At 41.5% G+C, this 6,072-nt stretch overlaps 1 pseudogene; it reads right to left on the bottom strand.

Moving 5' to 3' along the window:
• Positions 1-1,247: 1,247 nt before the first annotated feature.
• LOC139361224 (small ribosomal subunit protein uS15m pseudogene) lies at positions 1,248-4,618 on the bottom strand (annotated as a pseudogene).
• Positions 4,619-6,072: the final 1,454 nt, after the last annotated feature.

The raw sequence follows: 6,072 nt of genomic DNA, 5'->3' as shown, positions 1-6,072 counted from the left end.
TAGTGGTTGCTATTCTATATAGAGGAAGGGTAGGGTGGATGAGAGAACAGCCAAATGTTGATTAATAGATACAAAAGTACAGTTAGATAGGAGGAATAAGGTCTAGAGTTCTACAGCATTATAGGGTGACTATAGCTAAGAACGATTAGGCTGGGTGTGGTGACTCATGCCTGTAATCCCAGCACTTTGGGAGGACAAGGCGGGTGGATCACCTGAGGTCAGGAGTACAAGACCAGCCTGACCAACATGGAGAAACCCCACCTCTACTAAAAATACAAAAATCAGCTGGGTGTGGTGGCGTACGCCTGGCACGTCTGTAATCCCAGCTACTCGGGAGGCTGAGGAAGTAGAATCACTTGAACCCGGGAGGTGGAAGTTGCAGTGAACCGAGATCACGCCATTGCACTCCAGCCTATGTGACAGGAGTGAGACTCCATTTCCAAAAAAAAAAAAAAAAAAAAAAAAGAACAATTTATTGCATATTTTCAAATAGCTAGTAGAGTGGACTTTGAATGTTTCCAACCCAAATCAACGATAAATGTTTGAGGTGATGTATATGCTATTTATCCTGATTTGATCATTATACATTGTATACATGTATCTAAATGTCACACTGTACTTCACAAATATATGTAATTATTATGTGTCAATTAAAAGTAATAATAAAAGCAAAAAAAAAAAAAGGTAAAAATGATACACCTGTATAAGGCACTTGCCACTTAATCAGTGAGTAAATGGTGAGTGAATGTGAAGGTCTAGGATGTTACTGTACACTACTATAGACATTATAAACACTGTACATTTAGTATAACTAAATTTATGTAATAAATTATTCTTTCTTCAATAATTAAGTAACCTTAGCTTAGTGTAACTTTTAAATTTTATAAACTTTTAAATTTTTAAAACATTTTTGACTCTTTTGTAATAGCACTTCCCTTAAAACACAAATACAAACTGGGTGCAGTGGTGTGGGGCAATGCCAGCTACTCAGGAGGCTGAGGTGGGAGGATCATTTGAGCCCAGGAGTTCAAGACCAGCCTGGGCAAACATCAGGAGGCCAAAAGAAAAAACAAAAACAAAACAACCTCCGCCCACAAACACATCGTACAACTGTTCAAAAATATTTTATTTCTTTATATTCTTATTCTATAAACTTTTTTCTACTAAATTTTTTTTTGATTTTTTACTTTCTAGACTTTTTTGTTAAAAGTGAAGATACAAGCACAAGCACACACATTAGCTTAGGTCTACACAGGGTCAGGGTCATCAGTGTTCCTGTTCTTCGCCTCCACATCTTCTGCTACTGAAAGGTCTTCAGGGGCGTTAACACTCATGAAGCTGTCACCTCCTATGATAACATTGCCTTCTTCCGCAATACTTCCTGATGGACCTCCCTGAGGCTGTTGTACATTAACTTTTTTTTTTTTTTTTTGGTAAGTAAAAGGAGTACACTCTGAAATGATAAAAAGTATGGTAAATACGTAAAACAGTAATATAATGTTTATTATCATTATCAAATGTTATGTACTGTACATAATTGTATGTGGCAGACTTTTCTAGGACTGGCAGCACAGTAGATTTATTTATACCAGCATCACCACAAACACATGAGGAATGCGGGGTTGTGCTACAAAATTGTGACAGCTATTAATACAATGTTACTAGGTGATAGGAATTTTTTCAGCTCCATTATACCCTTATGGGACCACCCGGGTATATGTGGTTTGTTGTTGATTGATAGTTATGTGGCACACCACTGTATAAAATCTTTAATTAACAGATTAAATATCAAAATCTAGTGACAGATTTACTTAGTATCATAATTTTATAGTAACATTGAACAAAAATGATATTTCAAGATATTTATAACACCATAAAGTTAATTGAAAATATCTGTGAATTCTATTGGTGACAGTCATGGGTACAACTAATACTGCAATGATTTATCACCTCCATTCATAAATAAAGGAAATACTAGATTTTCACTTACAGATTAGTGAAAATAAAAACGCAGGTTTTTTTTTTTTTTTTTTCTCCATCTGAGTTCATGGCTTTGAGGAATCTATTTCTGTTCCGTGAGATCTTGCACACTTTTCACCTTTTACTTTTTAATTTGCCTCATCTACCACCATTTTCTCTTATTTTGTAGGAACCCCCCAGCAACAGGCTTTAGAAGGAGGTTGAGGGAAGTGAGGAATATGGATGAGTGCAGACCCCGACTCCTGGACTGATGCTTGGCATTCTGCCCTCCATGCTTCTTTTCTTTCCCACACTTAATGCTCTGCATTCCCGGGCCCAGTCTGCTGGTGTAAGTAACTCCCCAGCCATAAAAATCAGTCCTAGTCACAGAGGGCTTGGACCTTGTCTTGGTTTCCCTCTGTGTTTTGTTGATTTGTCTACATAACCTACCCATAGCTAGCTGTTCTCTCCTCCTTATGATCCTGAAACTTGTCATGTTGGAAAAGTGTTTTGCTGTAGACATCCTGAATCATCCTGAATCTGGGCAAGGCCTTTGAATGTATAAGAATTGAAATTGTTTTCCAGTTTCAACTTCCATAGATCCTAGAAGGTAAAATACAACCATGCATTTAAATACTACTGGTAAGTCAGAATATCGAAGACTTTGCTATGGAGGAGTACTCAAGGATATTAGTAATATATTGTTGGTATTGTGAAGCTAAACAATAAAAGTAATTGTTTTATTAAGATGGGAGCAACTATTTAGTCTCTGCAACATTCTCTCTTCCTTTCCAATGCCTGGAGGAAGGCAGTACAGTGGAACTCTCAGTGGTGAGAAAAAGATGTTTTCTGCCTTTGATGACACTGCTGTTTTCATAGTGCATTTCTTGCTGTGGGACTCTTGCTGATTCTCTGCCCTAGAGGTTGAGGGCAGAGATGTTCCAGTTCTCTTGACGAGGTCCCAGGAGAATGGGAGTGTACTGGATTCTGGCCAGGGCCATTTATTCTTGAAGAAATTAGAAACCAGTGGTGTATTGCTCTGCTTATTCAGAAGGAGTAAGAAATAAACTAGCATGTGACAGGGCAAGGGAGTTAATCTCAATCTAGACAAGCTTTTATGTTTCTAGGCCTGAGTAGGTGATAAAAATGAAGGCAGGAGAGGAGAAATGATTGGTAATACACGTACACACACAGACACACACACACACACACACAGAGAGAGAGAGAGAGAGAGAGAGAGAGACTGATAAGGCACGTTTCTATTCAGCAAAGGTTGTTGTTTTCTTTTTTTGAAATGATTAAACAGAATTTATTGGCTGTCTTTGAGTGTCTCTGGTCCAGTGTTGGCAGGGCTGTCTGGGTTCCTCTGCTTTGCTTGTTTTTGGGCTGCTGCTGCTGCAGCCTTTAAGGCTCTTTTTTTGCTTCTTCAGCTTTTTTTTTTTTTTTTTTTTTTTTTTTTTGAGGCGGAGTCTCGCTCTGTCGCCCAGGCTGGAGTGCAGTGGCGCGATCTCGGCTCACTGCAAGCTCCGCCTCCCGGGTTCCCGCCATTCTCCTGCCTCAGCCTCCCGAGTAGCTGGGACTACAGGCGCCGCCACCACGCCCGGCTAATTTTTTTTTGTATTTTTAGTGGAGACGGGGTTTCATTGTGTTAGCCAGGATGGTCTCGATCTCCTGACCTCGTGATCCGCCCGTCTCGGCCTCCCAAAGTGCTGGGATTACAGGCTTGAGCCACCGCGCCCGGCCTTCTTTTGAGTCTCCTGAAAAACCCGAACGCACAGAGCCTTCTTGGTGGGTTCTTCGGTAATACAGAGAGGGGAAGGTGTACTCAATCCCCAGCTCCCTGCAGATCTTCTCAAAGACATCATAGTTGGTGTTACGGAGGTTTTTGAGCATCTTTTTCCTCTGGTCAATGCTCATCAGCAGATAGCATTTGTGGGCTTTGTCCTTTCGATGTTTCTGCATGTGTTCTTCATAACTGCGAATCTTGACGGACAAGACAACAATTCGAGCCTCCAGGGATCTGGTGTCCTCTGGGTTTGCATCAATCTTCTTCATCAACTGTTCTTGCTTCATTTTTAGCATCTCCTTCTTGTTGGCCATTTCCAAAGACAAGAGTCTTTTCACGACATCATCAACCTTCTCAATTCCAGGGACATTCTGGTAGTCTTTGAGCAGTGTAGAAGGAGGTGGGTCATCATCCTGCCCAGGCTGGGCTGGTTTCTGGATGACATATCCGCGCGCGGCCTGGAGGAGGAGACTTCGAGGCTACAGGCCCCGCTGGTTGAAACGACACTTGGCGCTCCCACCGCCCGGCAGCCCGAGGACTGGGGCCTGGGTCCCAATCAAACTCAGCGCCCTCCACGCGACCCTGAGCATGATGACCTCTAACCCCCGCGGGGCCCGCGCTGCCGCCGCCGTTCCCTTTGCGGCGCGGGTCGGGTTACCTGGGCGCCGCCATGCTGGCCCAGGCTCGATCAAGGTTGTTGTTTTCATGTGGAGTTAGAATTCTTTCCCTTGATTTCCTCTCAGTTCTTATTTTTTTGATTAAGAAAATTAAAAATAAAGCATCAGAAAAGTACAGCTAATTATATAATAAACATCCACACACACCACCCAGCTGGATAACCATTACTGAGGAGAGAAGGTCCCATCGGGAAGCTCTGATAAGCCAATGAAGATGTCTAGAAAGAAAGGGTCCCTATTAACCATCTTCCTCATCCAGAGACTATGAAGCCATCAAATGAGGTAAGAACTAGTCTATTCCCTTCATCTTTCTCCCTGCCAAACTCCTCCCATTTTCGGGGAGAACAAAACATCAGGTATTGAGTAAAGAGAGAGGTGAGAGGGGTGGAGGGTAGAGAGCAGAAGGCCGGATCTTCCCATCCTACTGCAGGTTTCCAGGCTCAGCTGGTAGAGGGGAGATTTACTACTAAGTGAAGTTGTAAGTTTCAATGATTTCAGGGGATTGTGCATTCTTTTTTATTTTATTTTTTTGAGATGGAATCCTGCTTTTGTCGCCCAGGCTAGAGTGCAATGGCGTGATATCGGCTCACTGCAACCTCTGCCTCCCGGGTTCAAGCAATTCTCCTGCCTCAGCCTCCTGAGTAGCTCGGATTGTAGACGTGCACAACCACGCCAGACTAATTTTTGTATTTTTAGTAGAGACAGGGTTTCACCCTGTTGGCCATGCTGGTCTCGAACTCCTGACCTCATGATCCGCTCGCCTCGGCCTCCCAAAGTGCTGGGTTTACAGGCATGAGCCACCGTGCCCGGCCTGGGATTATGCATTCTAATCACTAAACTGAGACTGTGTTTGTGACTTAAAATGGCTGTGAGGCTTTTCCATTATTTAAGAGTGAATAGGAAAGCCTTGGGACTCCCAGTTTTCATTCAGGGGCAGGGAAGGTGACTTTCACTGAATAAATGTTTAAAGAAAACTGTGGGAGAAAAAGTCAAGTTGAGTTTTGGTTGCCAGGAGTTATGCTTGTTTCAGATATCGCCTAGAAAGCACTTAACCAAATCCAAGATGCCACCGATACTAAGGCAAACTATAATTTTAAATGCCCCTAAGAAAGAAAAATATTGCTATTATGATTACATAAACATGAATGCAAAAATCCATGATGAATAAAATATCAAAATTTTAAAGGATCGGTATTACTGATTTTTCCTTTTGCCTCAGTCTTCAAAATGTCTCAGCATGGTATTGTAACTGTTCTTTATTCAAATTTTTGATATGTAATTCATTGTGTTTTTTTGCATTAATTTAAAAATATTGCATTAAAACATTACATATCTTCATTTTTGAGTTTTTGGGTGCTCCAATAAATTTTGCACTTGAAGCAAGTGTCTTCCTCACCTCACCCACCTCATCCACTGCACCCTAGCTCCTCTGTGAGATATACATGTGGATAGAAACAAAAAGAAGAAAAGAGGAAGAAAGAAATATAAAATCCTTTTGCTTATTTTCTTGCCTGTGTAATTGCAGATGGGAGAAATATTTGCATACATTTCTCAAACAGGAATTTCTTTAAAGCACCAGCTGGAAAATATCAGAGATGGTCTAATTGATAGCCCTAGATAACACTGAAGAGGGAGGTCTAATCTTTTCTT

Source organism: Macaca nemestrina, chromosome 2 (genome assembly GCF_043159975.1).
Source record: "Macaca nemestrina isolate mMacNem1 chromosome 2, mMacNem.hap1, whole genome shotgun sequence".
NCBI lineage: Eukaryota > Metazoa > Chordata > Mammalia > Primates > Cercopithecidae > Macaca > Macaca nemestrina.
This window is presented reverse-complemented; position numbering and strand designations above follow the sequence as displayed.